Source organism: Lactuca sativa, chromosome 1 (assembly GCF_002870075.4).
Source record: "Lactuca sativa cultivar Salinas chromosome 1, Lsat_Salinas_v11, whole genome shotgun sequence".
Taxonomy (NCBI): Eukaryota; Viridiplantae; Streptophyta; class Magnoliopsida; order Asterales; family Asteraceae; genus Lactuca; species Lactuca sativa.
In genome coordinates this window covers 93,190,005-93,204,268 of record NC_056623.2, presented here as the reverse complement: position 1 = coordinate 93,204,268, position 14,264 = coordinate 93,190,005, and positions in this window count along the sequence as shown.

Sequence of the window (14,264 nt, the reverse complement as noted above, 5' to 3'; positions counted from 1 at the left end):
AATGATACTTATGACTTTAAATTGTTATTTTCAGTCAATTAGAAGTATTTTCGAAGAGAGGGGCCAAAAGCGACAATCTATAGAACATGGGAGACTTGGAACACAAGAGATGAAGAAATCCACGGAAATTACTAAAACCACGACGTGGCATGGATATCCATGACGTGGCATGAGTATTCTAGAAGATAAAGATCGCGGGAAGAAAGAGTCCTTGCCCGATACGGATAACTTGGGGATCACGATGTGGCAGATATAGCCACGACGTGGCGCGGGATTTTTAAGGATATTTAAGCACTCTTGGTCATTACGAATTGGGGAGACTTTTGGCTAGAGAAAGGGATTCCAGAAGGCGATTTTTAGCAGAAGAAAAGTCCTGGAAAGAGGTTTTCAAAACCAAAAGAGTGAAGGTCCATAATTTAGTTTACTTATTTGTTACCTAGGAACATGTTTCATTATACTTTGATTTGTGTTAGTGTGTTAGTTGCTATTATGAGCAGCTGAATCTAGCTACTCTTATTTAGCTAGATGAAGCTTCCAACTTATGAATAACTTAATTTTTATGGATTTATTTATTTGGTAAATTGCTTGTGTTTGATTTATAGTTACCTAGCATGCTTATGTTTGTTTCTCTAGTTGCTTAATTTCATGCTCTGTGTAGCCTAGTGACCATTAACTTCATGAACTTGTTTACCTAATGATTTAGTGAACATTAAATTGTTAGAGCTAGGATTGACCAATCTTAGTTAGTAACTAAAGTAAATAAACTTAGTTGTGCTAGAGAATGTAGATTATGACTATAATTGTGTTTACATAATAAATCTTACATCGCATATTCATATTCATAATTGGTTCTGTGTTTAATTGTGTGTGACCATACATAGTTTGACATGAATTAATTAATTATTGGTAAAGTTAGACTTAAATTACTAATACAATTAAAACCAACTTGATAATCCATAACTATTAGCTAGCCATAAGGACGAAGTGGATTCGAACTAGACAAGAGTGTTTTTACTTATTGATTGAATTTAAGTTAAGTTCGTCTGATCTTGTAAAATCAGATAAAACCCTTCCTAAACTTGTTAATAATTAGTTTAATTTGATAGCAAGTAGATTAATTAGTAACACCATTCCCTGTGATCGACACCCGACTTACCCAAGCTATACTATAATCTGACTAGGTACACTGCCTATAAGTGCATAGTTAGTTTCAGTTTGTTAGGTTATAAATATTAAAATTAGTGGGTACTTTTGTGCACATCTGTAACATCCCAGAATAGCAAGAGTAAAGTTGAAGGGCTAAAAGACTAAAATGGGAAAGGGGAACTCGGCGAGTCCATGGGTGGACTCGGCGAGTAGAGTCGCGACTTGGTCGCGTGTCAAGTGGGCGACTCGGCGAGTCAGTGGATTGGACCCGGCGAGTAGGCGCTGAGTGGAGAAAACCCTAAATCCAGAGGTTGAGCCCTATATAAAGAACATTATGTTTCCTCCCCAACCTCCTTGTCATCCCTTGAGTTCCAGAAACCCTAATTTTGTGAAGAAACCCCATTGTTGAGTGAATTGGAGCTTGGAGAGGTGGTTGTTGAAGAGATCTTGAAGGAAAAGACACTTGGATTAAAGGGCTTTGCAAGGATTCAGGTTAATCTTCTCTTGGAGCTTCCTTTTGAGGTATTATTTCATTGTTTGAGCTGCTATTGTCTAGATTCATCATTTTGGGGGTGTTATAAATCATATCTTTTGATGTATTGGAGTTTAGAGGTTAGATCTAAGGTTGCTACCTCAAATCTGGATGGGAGAAGGGTTGGAATGCATGAAAGTCCCTGTTTGTGAGTGATTGATGGAGCTATCTTGTCCCAAACCCAAACCCTAGAGTGAAAAGGCCTAGATCTCCTTGGATTCACGTAAAGTTTGCCACTTTACGTGATGGATGGCCTTAGGAAAGGTAGATCTATGGTTTGGACCATCTGCATGGCTTGGAAAGCCTCTGTATGGATTCAGACCCGGTGGTACTCGGCGAGTCACATGGGTGGACTCGGCGAGTTGCTTGAAGATAGGCTGGAACTCGACGAGTTGGAAGAATAACTCGGCGAGTTGGATGAAGATGGCCTGGAACTCTACAAGTTGGAAGAACAACTCAGCGAGTAGGTTGAAGATAGCCTTAGACTCGACGAGTCTATTCTTGGACTCGGCGAGTCTTGTCGAAGAGTTCCAATCTTTTCTGGTTGAACTGTGAATCGGTGAGTCAAGGGGATGACTCGGTGAGTTGTGTGAGACTGGACCCAGAGTTGTTGAACTCGGCGAGTCTCGGGGTGACTCGACGAGTTGAGTCGCGGTTTGGAGAATTTCTGAGCATGGGGACTCGGCGAGTCATCGGGTTGACTCGGCGAGTAGAGTCAGTCAGGGGTTGACTTTGACCAAGGGTTGACCAGTGGTTCCAGGGGCATTTTGGTAATTGATGGATATTGTTTTGAGTTCAGTGCCTTGGTGGTTGTCCAGTGGTGGAGATTGTATCAATGATCGGATCAGCTTGGGTTATCTGTTCAGTCGGCAGTATCGAGGTGAGTTATCCTCACTATATCAATAGGGTCTAAGGCACCAAGGCCGGCCCTTTATCGGATTGAGATCCGGGTATTTGTTGTATGTTGTTGCTTTGATATGTTGCATCCTGGTAGTTAGGATGGTATATGTTAGAGACTTGGTTGAGATCGGTATCCTGAGATGTAGGGTGATGCTATGCTAGTGACCGGTTAGGTCGGTATCCTGGTTAGGATGATGATATGGTATGTGATCTGTTTGATCGGCTTGTTGACTGTGAATTGTTATATGTTTGTATGTTTATGTGCACATGGTTGTCTGGACTGGAGTTGGGTTGAGGCGGGTCCTGCTTTGTGCTGTAGGCCAAGATACCCAGGGCGGACCGGTTGTCCCGAAGGCCCAGCGAGCGGTCCGGATAGGCTGTAGGCCCCAAGAGGGCGGACCAGACGTGCCGAGGCTCGGAGAGTGGACCAGGCCGATTGATGGCCCGGTGCGGGCGGACCAGTCATACTGTAGACTCAGAGAGTGGACCAGGTGGATTGAAGGCCCGGTGCGGGCGGACCAATCACACTGCAGACTCGTTGTATATGGATAGACTTAGAGGGTGGACCAGGTGGATTGTTGGCCGGTGCGGCGGACCAGTCACACAGTAGACCCAAAGTGCATGGATGTTCTATGATCGGATATGTTATGGCATGTTATGCGTGTATGATATATGTGGTTGGTATTTTGGGGATATCTCACTAAGGTTTAGGGCTTACAGTTGTGGTTTTATGTTTTTCAGGTTCTTCAGGAGACCGTGGCAAGGCGAAGGCGTGATCGTACCGCTCCTCGTGTTTATGTTGTGATGAGATTCTAGGAATACTTAAAATAAATTGTATTGAAAACCTTTTTGTAATAACTTTAATGGAATCGGTTTGTTTTCGAAAATTTTAAATTGGTTGAAATTTTTGGTCGTTACAACATCAATAACATACTATGTGCTAAGAGCCGCCTCCTGGTCTTTCATGCATAATGCCTAGGGCTAACCCCTAGGTATTCCTATCATACATGTAATGTCCCAAAAACACAGTCTGAAAATTTCGTTTAATTAAATAATAAAAACCATAGTCGATAAGCCTCATATAAAAATCATAAGCAATGTATCTCAAAATATTATAACAACTGTCAAGTATATCAGAGTATAAACATCCCAGGCTGAACAAAGGGTGTGTGAACTGCAATCTTCCCGAGCTCCTCTTTTGAAAACTGAGTACCTGAAACCAAAAACTGAAAACTGTAAGCACAAAGCTTAGTGAGCTCCCCCAAACTACCACATACCATACAATAACATATAAAGCACATATTGGGCCTTGACCACTGCATCGGACCGAAATCCGGAAAATAACCAGGGCCTTGCCCTCTGCATCGGACCGAAGTCCGAAAACTGCATCGGACTAAAGTCCGGAAACTAACTACATCGGACCGAACTCCGGAAATGACTGCATCGGACCGAAGTCCGGAACTGACTGGGACCTTGTCCCCTGCATCGGACCGAAGTCCGGAACTGACTGAACATAACATAGCATAAACATATCAACTAGCATGAACACATATACTGCATACTGCATCGGACCAGTGTCCGTAACACATAACACAAAACATGCTTGAATCACAAAGACATCAAGCAATCTAACTACTGCATCGTACTGACTTAGCTGCTGGATGACAGATTCCCGAACTGTCAACACCAAAATAACACCCAATTAATAATTGGTTCTAACACATAACTATAAATACATACTTTGGGTAATTACTACATTACCCCTCGCCTGGCTTACCTAAGCCCAAGGCCCAATCCATAGGCCCAAAGTCAACTAGGGATCAAAAGCCAACATATGGCCCAATTTTCCAAATTAGGCCCAAACCTCTACATAGACTTCCCTTAAGGCCCAATTGCTTAGACCGGTCCAACATGTCTCATTATAAGGGCCCAATATCATACAACCAACTAGGCCTAACTATGGCCCATCTATGGCCCAATTTTCCAAATTGGGCCCAATCCTTCATATGGGCCTTACCCTAGAGCCCAACTAATTACTCTAGTCCATTTGATTATTCTTGGATGGCCCAACACCAAGCACAAGTGAAATTAGGGTTTCACATAAAATGATAATTAGGGTTAAGTGTTTCTCACTTAACCCATTAAGGGCTTAACCCACTAAGGACTTAATCCATTAAGTCCATTAATGCTTAGATTTATTTTTGCCAATGATTGTTATTTAATATTTCACTTATTAAATAAGTCTCGTGTGTGTCCTGATAAATTCTCAAATATTAGGATTTTCTCAATTAGTCCATTAAGGACTTGATCCATTAATTCATTTACTCTACTAGATAAATGGCATGGAATAGTTTGGGCTTAATTCACAATCCAATCCCAATGGCCCACAAGTGGGCCCAATAAGTCTAAGGCCCAATACTCATAATTAAGGTTTTCCACTCAAACATGGCCCAATAGGCCCAAAACCAATATCTAAGCCCATTAGGGTTTGCTAGCGGGGCACCACCCACTACTACCTCGGGAAGTGGTGGTCAATGACGGCTCATGGTGGTGGTTATTATTATTTTTATTATTAATCAAAGATAATTACAATTACAAGGCTTTTATCCAAATTAACACACACACTAACTAACACACACACATAGCCACACCATGGTGGCCGGCGGCGGTGCTTGGCGGCAGCCACCACCTCAAGGTGGTGGTGGTGGTGACTGTTCTCATTTTCCGGCTAAACAAGCACGAACATAAAAAATGCCAAACTGCATACAACACTTCAGCCACCCACCTGGTGGCGTAGGGCGGCAGAAACAACAGCACTATCGACAACAGCAGCGACTAATGGCGTTGTTGACGGTGGCAGCCACCATTTCCAATGGTGGTGATGATGGTTCTTATACAAAAGAAAATCACACAAAATAAACACACGCACACACACACAGAGCCACCTTCTATGGTGGCTGGTGGCGGCAAAGGGCAGAAGCGGCGGCAGCCACCACCATGAGGTGGTGGCGGTGGGTTTTCAGCCAACTAAGGCATGTATAACCCTCTCAAAAACAACAGTCAATATGTACACTTGATAATACAACATACAGCCACCGCCTAGGCGGCAGGAGTCGCCAGAAAATAAAACGCACCGACAGCCTCTTATGGCCACTGACTGTTGCAAAGACGATTCCGATGTCACACCCACCAAATAACGAAAGAGAAAAGAGGAAGGATCGGTTGAGAGCGACTTACTGTGCATTCCCGGCGGCTCACGACGTGCACAACGACGATACAGTGGGTTTTTCCTCGGAAGTTGGTGGTTCTTCGGCTGCCTGAGACGTCTTCGGGAGCGAGGTTTTAGTGGCGACACTTCAATGGCAGGGGTGGCTGCTTTGCGGCTTGTCTGATCGTGAAAACAATGAAGGAGAAGAGAGAGATAGCGGCTGGGGAGTCACAAGGTGATGGCGGCTGCTAAGGATTAGGTTTAGGGTTTCGCTTGGGTGATGTCTTCATACATGGGAGGAATGACGAGTCTTCACCCGTTTTCTTCCTTCAAACTTTTAATTGTTTTAACAAGTTTAGTCACCCTCACCAAATTCATTTTCAAACAAAGTCCTTAATTTACTAATTCAACCCTGCCCTCTGAAAATTCCTTTCAAATCAAGCCCAAGACTTACACTTTAGCCCCTGACCTCATAAAATCTTCTCAACTTTAGTCCAATACTTACCATTCAACACTTAGCTTCCAACATCTCTTCAAATTAAGTCTGAATTACATTTTAACCCCCAAAACTAACTCTTTGCTGCTCTATTATGCTTTTAGGGCTATTTTCATTTATTAATTTGTCTATTTATTTATTAAATAAACGGGTGTTACAACTCTCCCCCACTTAATTTGGATTTCGTCCTCGAAATCATTTGTTACCATTCTTGTTACGCCAAACAACTCTTGTAACATAGTCACCATTCTGGGCACACCCTAGCCTTCCTAGGGTAGCCATGACCAATCTTTGTAAGGCCCTAAAATCCGTAGATGAACGAATTCTTTACAACAAGATAACATTTACTCCGTCTGAATTCCGCTATATCGGGATATCTGAATCTCTGATAGACTATTCATACTGAATCATTGCCGAATCCGGTCCTCTTGTCTCTCAGCTGCCTACCCATCTCCTGAAAACTCAAGGCTCCCACTAAAAAGACAGAATCACAACTCCATTATCCATGTGATTCACTTATACTTGGCCAATGCTCAGCTATTTCCACTGTGAGTGACTTGTCACTATCCATTTCAACCAGCTATTTTGTCCGCACTTGCAACCTAAACGCAATTACTAACACTGCCCAAACACTGAAACTGTACGAACACTAATCTGCATGAAGCAGTATGTTGCCACATGGCTACTTCCCGAAATCTGTCTAGCCCTCCTGGTCTCAACTGATTCGCCAATCATCCGAAGTACTGGGTTTTGGACCGATTGCGGAGCCAAAGGACTCCCACTTAGTCGCCTCACACGACTTCTGAACAAATTGCTTCCCTATAACTAGTTGCCACTAGTTACCATGCCACTGAGGGTCTAATAATTTTCTGATCTAAGTGATCGAGTCCATATGTCAAATCCTGATGTCACCAAACCCAAGTCTAAAAGTGATTGCTACATGACCATTGGTAGCCTCATGTCATAAATGACCTTAAGCAATCCACTGCTTCCTTGATCTCATCTCTGTAGTGGCGCTTCTACAATCTTATCACTGGCTTAACCAGGTCTAATCCGTCTGTGAAATTCCGAAATCCAATCCGTGGATTTCCATTTCCTCACTGCTACACCCGAACTGGTGGGTACTACTATTCTTTCCGCATCCTAACAACGCACTCACGCTGTCTACCAACCTAGTGAATGCTACGGCTACACCCGCAGACTTACAACACTTTATCACTGTCTGGCTACTCGTGAATGCTACAGCTACACCCATAGACTTACAACACTCTAACACTATCTGGCTACTAGGGAATGCTACGGCTACTCCCGCAGACTTACAACACTCTATCACTATATGGATGCTAGTGAACGCTACGGCTACACCCGTAGACTTACAACACTCAAACACTATTTGACTACTAGTGAACGCTACGGCTACACCCGCAGACTTACAACACTCTGACACTATCTGGCTGCTAGTGAATGCTATAGCTACACCCGTAGACTTACAACACTCTGACACTATCTCATTCGCTGGTTACTGATCCGAACACAACCAACGTCGAGCATACACACGGCCTAGCATCCAAAACTAAACCCATGTCCTGACTGGAATCCCAAACCTGATTCCCTAAGGCTTGCTAGCAAACATTACGGGAAAACGATCTCCTTATTGGCAAGTTTTTCCGAACTTCCATCTCACTCTATCCTCAAACCATATAGCCGCTTAGGCAGTCTTCGTTCCAAACAAGGATGCGAAACTTATCCCATCTTCATAACCGCTCTTGCTTCGGAATCCTTGGGTGATTCTCCCCCACTTTGATTCAGCTAATACCCTACAGCACCCAAACTAGAAAATTTCTCAATTCTTCCTACTTTCCCATGACTAATCTGCTTGGACTCACACTTATCCTTGCTAGGGTTTCAACACCATCTAATCCAAAAGATCACACAACTTCTAAAAAAAATCCGAATAAATCTCTAGGAATAACCCGCTAGACACAGGAAGCTCCGAATCTCAATTGGAGAACTCAGAATCTCCCAATTCATCACGACCTCTATCTTGGCCGGATCGACAAGAATATCCTTCTGATTGACAAGGTGCCCAAGAAATTGCCCCCCACGCAACTAGAACTCACAACTTAAGAACCTTGCAAAAATTCTCTCCCTACTCAAAGTCTCTAGCACCTCCCTCAGGTGCTTCTCATGCTGTTCCTCAATCTTGGAATAAACCAAGATGACGTTGTACTTTCCCAATCCCGTAATCTGGGGAATTGTTGTATCATTATTCGCTAATGCTTCTCGGCATGCAATTGGCATATGACATCTCTTGAAAATATATTTCAATCACAGATAGAGGATAACCCAGAGTCACACTTACTCAAACCCTCGGAACGAAAGGCTCCCTTGTGCAGTTTCCCGCAAGTGCTGTACTGAATCTAACCCTACTAGTCTCTCAAAAGCTGGTCCAAAATCTAGGATCTCCTCCGAGACCGCTCAATATAAGCAACTAATCTGATTCCCTCTCACCAATGTGCTCCAAGTCCATATATCATTCTCAAGCTCTAAAAGTCATATCATTCTGGTTCTTGTACCCCGAGATACTCATGATCTCCTTGCTATCACTCTACAGTATGTTTTGATAACTCACCTTCTTTATTTCCTCATCTGCTGCCTATTGTGGTACCATATAAGCTCTTTCCCAAGACTTGGCAGTGAGCTCTGACACAGTCTCAATCGTCTGGTGGAGATCTAACAACTCTTGCGCCAACTGTTACGCCTCAATCGCATCATCACTCAACCTTCTACCAACCTCTTCCTATAAATATCGTGCTCTGTCCCTTCAGGAGACAAGAAGTAAATCGGATCTTGTCCCCTTTCGAGACCACATATGGTACACAAAGTGTTGGCGACATCTGTCAACCATCTGCTACTAGCAATGGGGTCTCTAGCCTCATGATAATCTGGAGCTTCACAAGTTCTGAACTCCCGAAGCACCAACATATGCATCCATATCCTGACTGTTGTCTCAGTGCAGAATGCACTCATCCTCTAATCACAATCTCTAAAATACCGTCCTTGATCATGTTGAAGAACATAAGAGTCTGGTCAATGATACTGCGCATAATTCTCAGATGGAATGAACTCCCTCATCTGATCATCAATCTGCCCGGCTCCAGAGTCCAAGTCTGGTCCCTCTTTGACGCTAGAATTACCATTCGGTCTACCACGTAGCGTCACTATACTCGGTAATATACCACCACTAACATCACAATGCTCATCACAACTCAAGGGATCTCACACACTACAAGTTTCCTGGATTCATCTCAGCCTTCCTTAATTCGAGTACGGATCCTCTGCTTTCAGTAGTACAGGCACATACTACCTTCCACATCTATCCGTACTTTCCTCAAGTACTGCCTTGACTCCACCAAGTCACTTTACTACTACTGATCTCTGCTACTCTCGTCCTAGGCTTGCCCTAGGGAAATCGCTGACTCCACCCAATCCAGTCCTCAGCTGCTGAAGGCCTCCCTGTAATGCTAATTAGCTATCACCTAAATACCATCACATGTGACGAGGCTCAGATAATCCTTCGAGTAAAGGACTCGTCCCTACAACGGTTAGACTTAATCAAGAGCTGCACAATAGGGCCAAATCCAGCACTCTGAGATTATTCAACCCTGATCACATGTGACGTGACGTATTCACCTAACGGCTAACTCCCATCACTCAGAGTCCTACAAAGCACAAAGCAAGCAGCATTCGGACACAGGAAACTACTCAAGCAAATCTATTGTCATAAGGTGAAACTGTACTAGCATACAATGCTAAGCTCATACTATCAGGCATAACCTAAACAAGATATCCTACTACCGTCTACTCAATACTAGCATGCAATTCTCATAAAGCTGAAATACATATAGCAGGCACATAAGGCATCCTCCGAGATCCTTAGTCCTATTCTAGCATGCTGTTCTACTGAAACTGAAACTGACAATCATAACATAAACTTGTATGAGTAATTTGGGAGTACTTACTTGAGCTCGGCTGATTGCATACACCACACCCTTTTCTCTTTTCAAAACTCCTTTTGCTTTTTCTAAAACTCTTTTCTTTATACTTTTTTCTAAAATTGTTTTCTTTTCTCAAAATTCTTTTGTAACCATGGTTTTTCTCTTGAAAACTTTATACCACTTCCTTAGTTTGAGTTCAGACACACTCGGGAGTGCGCCCGAATCCCTCAAACCAAGGCTTTGATACCAACTTGTAACGTCCCAAAAACATAGTCTGAAATTTTCGTTTAATTAAATAATAAAAACCATAGTCGATAAACCTCATATAAAAATCATAAGCAATGTATCTCAAAATATTATAACAACTGTCAAGTATATCAGAGTATAAACATCCCAGGCTGAACAAAGGGTGTGTACACCGCAATCTTCCCGAGCTCCTCTTTTGAAAACTGAGTACCTGAAACCAAAAACTGAAAACTATAAGCACAAATCTTAGTGAGCTCCCCCAAAATACCACATACCATACAATAACATATAAAGCACATATTGGGCCTTGCCCACTGCATCGGACCGAAATCTGGAAACTGCATCGGACCGAAATCCGGAAACTGCATCGGACCGAAGTCCGGAAACTAACCAGGGCCTTGCCCTCTGCATCGGATCGAAGTCCAGAAACTAACTGTATCGGCCTGAAGTCCGGATCTGACTGCATCGGACCGAAGTCTGGAACTGACTGGGACCTTGTCCCCTGCATTAGACCGAAGTCCGGAACTGACTGGGACCTTGTCCCCTGCATCGGACCGAAGTCCGGAACTAATTGAACATAACATAGCATAAACATATCAACTTGCATGAACACATATACTGCATACTGCATCGGACCATGGTCCGGAACACATAACAAAAACATGCTTGAATCACAAAGACATCAAGCAATCTAACTACTGCATCGGACCGAGGTCCGGAATTACTACTAACTAAACGGGCTGGCATTGTGGCCGTAGACCCGTTCCTACTGGAAGGAAACTCACCTCACACTGCTGACATCCCGTAGACACAATCTCATACTGCTGAAGTCCCACAGACTCAACCTTAGCTGCTGGATGACAGATTCCCGAACTGTCAACACCAAAATAACACCCAATTAATAATTGGGCTCTAACACATAACTATAAATACATACTTTGGGTAATTACTACATTACCCCTAGCTTGGCTTACCCAAGCCCAAGGCCCAAATCACAGGCCCAAAGTCAACTAGGGATCAAAGCCCAACATATGGCCCAATATTCCAAATTAGGCCCAAACCTCTACATGGACTTCCCTTAAGGCCCAATTGCTCAGACCGATCCATGCAACATGTCTCATTCTAAGGGCCCAATATCATACAACCAACTAGGCCTATCTATGGCCCAATTTTCCAAATTGGGCCCAATCCTTCATATGGGCCTTACCCTAGAGCCCAACTAATTACTTTAGTCCATTTGATTATTCTTGGATAGCCCAACACCAAGCAGAAGTGAAATTAGGGTTTCACATAAAATGATAATTAGGGTTAAGTGTTTCTCACTTAACCCATTAAGGGCTTAACCCACTAAGGACTTAATCCATTAAATCCATTATTGCTTAGATTATTTTCTACCAATGATTGTTGTTTAATATTTCACTTATTAAATAAGTCTCGTGTGTGTCCTGATAAATTCTCAAATATTAGGATTTTCTCAATTAGTCCATTAGGGACTTGATCCATTAATTCATTTACTCTACTAGATAAATGGCATGGAATAGTTTGGGCTTAATTCACAATCCAATCCCAATGGCCCACAAGTGGGCCCAATAAGTCTATGGCCCAATACTCATAATTAGGGGTTTCCACCCAAACATGGCCCAATAGGCCCAAAACCAATATCTAAGCCCATTAGGGTTTGCTAGCGGGGCACCACCCACTACTACATCGGGTAGTGGTGTTCGATGGCGACTCACGGCGGCGGCCACCACCTTACGGTGGTGGTTATTATTATTTTTATTATTAATCAAAGATAATTACAATTACAAGGCTTTTATCCAAATTAACACACACACTAATTAATACACACACTAACTAACACACACACACACATAGCCACACCATGGTGGCCGGCGGCGATGCTTAGCGGCAGCCACCACCTCAAGGTGGTGGTGGTGACTGTTCTCATTTCCAGCTAAACAAGCATGAACATAAAAAATGTCAGACTGCATACAACACTCTAGCCACCCACCTGGCCAAACAAGCACGAACATAAGAAATGCCAGACTGCATACAACACTTCAGCCACCTACCTGGTGGCGTAGGGCGGCAGAAACAACAGCACTATCGACAACAGCAGCGACTAATGGCTGTGTTGATGGTGGCAGCCACCATTTCCAATGGTGGTGATGATGGTTCCTATCCAAAAGAAAATCACACATAATAAACACACACACTCACAGCCACCTCCTATGGTGGCTGGTGGCGGCAAAGGGCAGAAGCGGCGGCAGCCACCACCATGAGGTGGTGGTGGTGGGTTTTCAGCCAACTAAGGCATGTATAACCCTCTCAAAAACAACAGTCGGTATGTACACTTGATAATACAACATACAGCCACCGCCTAGGCGGCAGGAGTCGCCGGAAAATAAAACACACCGACAGCCCCTTATGGCCACCGACTGTGGCAAAGACGATTCCGACGTCACACCCACCGAATAATGAAAGAGAAAAGAGGAAGGATAGGTTGAGAGCGACTTACTGTGCATTCCCGGCGGCTCACGACGTGCACAACGACGATACAATGGGTTTTTCCTCGAAACTCGGCGGTTCTTCCGCTGCCTGAGACGTCTTCGGGAGCGAGGTTTTAGTGGCGACACTTCAATGGCGGGGGTGGCTGCTTTGCGGCTTGTCTGATCGGGAAAACAACGAAGGAGAAGAAAGAGATAGCGGCTGGGGAGTCACAAGGTAGTGGCGGCTGCTAAGGATTAGGTTTAAGGTTTCACTTGGGTGATGTCTTCATACACAGGAGGAAAGACGGGTCTTCATCTGTTTTCTTCGTTCAAACTTTTAATTGTTTTAACAAGTTTAGTCCCCCTCACCAAATTCGTTTTCAAACAAAGTGCTTAATTTACCAATTCAACCCTGCCCTCTGAAATTCCTTTCAAATCAAGCCCAAGACTTACACTTTAGCCCTTGACCCCATAAAATCTTCTCAAGTTTAGTCCAATACTTACCATTCAATGCTTAGCTCCCAACATCTCTTCAAATTAAGTCTGAATTACATTTTAACCCCCTAAACTAACTCTTTGCTGCTCTATTATGCTTTTAGGGCTATTTTCATTTATTAATGTGTCTATTTATTTATTAAATAAACGGGTGTTACAATACATAACTAAATGGGCCGGCATTGGTGCCTTAGACCCATACAACTAGTGAGGCAACTCACCTCGTACTCTTGAAGTCCCACGAATAACTCTCCACCTACTGGACAACAGATTCCCGTACTGTCAACATCAAAATAACACCCAATTAATAATTGGGTCCCAACACATAACCATATGTCCTTGGAGTATAATGCTAATTTAGCCCATATTGGCTTGATTCAAGCCCCAAGGCCCAATCCAAAGGCCCAAAAGTCAAACTAGGAATCAAAGCCCAACATATGGCCCAATTTTCCAAATTGGGCCCAAACCTTTACATGGTCATAATTAAAGGCCCAACTACTTAGTCCAGTCCAAACATTTGGCATTTCTAATGGCCCAATATCATATAACCATTAAGGCCCAAACTATAGCCCATCTATGGCCCAATTTTCAAAATTAGGCCCACACCCTCATATGGGCCTTACCCTAAAGCCCATCTAAATATTCTAGTCCATTGATTGATCTTGGATGGCCCATTATTAGCCCAAACACCAAAACCCAATAGAAAGGTCCAACATAAAGCCTAAGTGAAATTAGGGTTTCACATAAATTGACG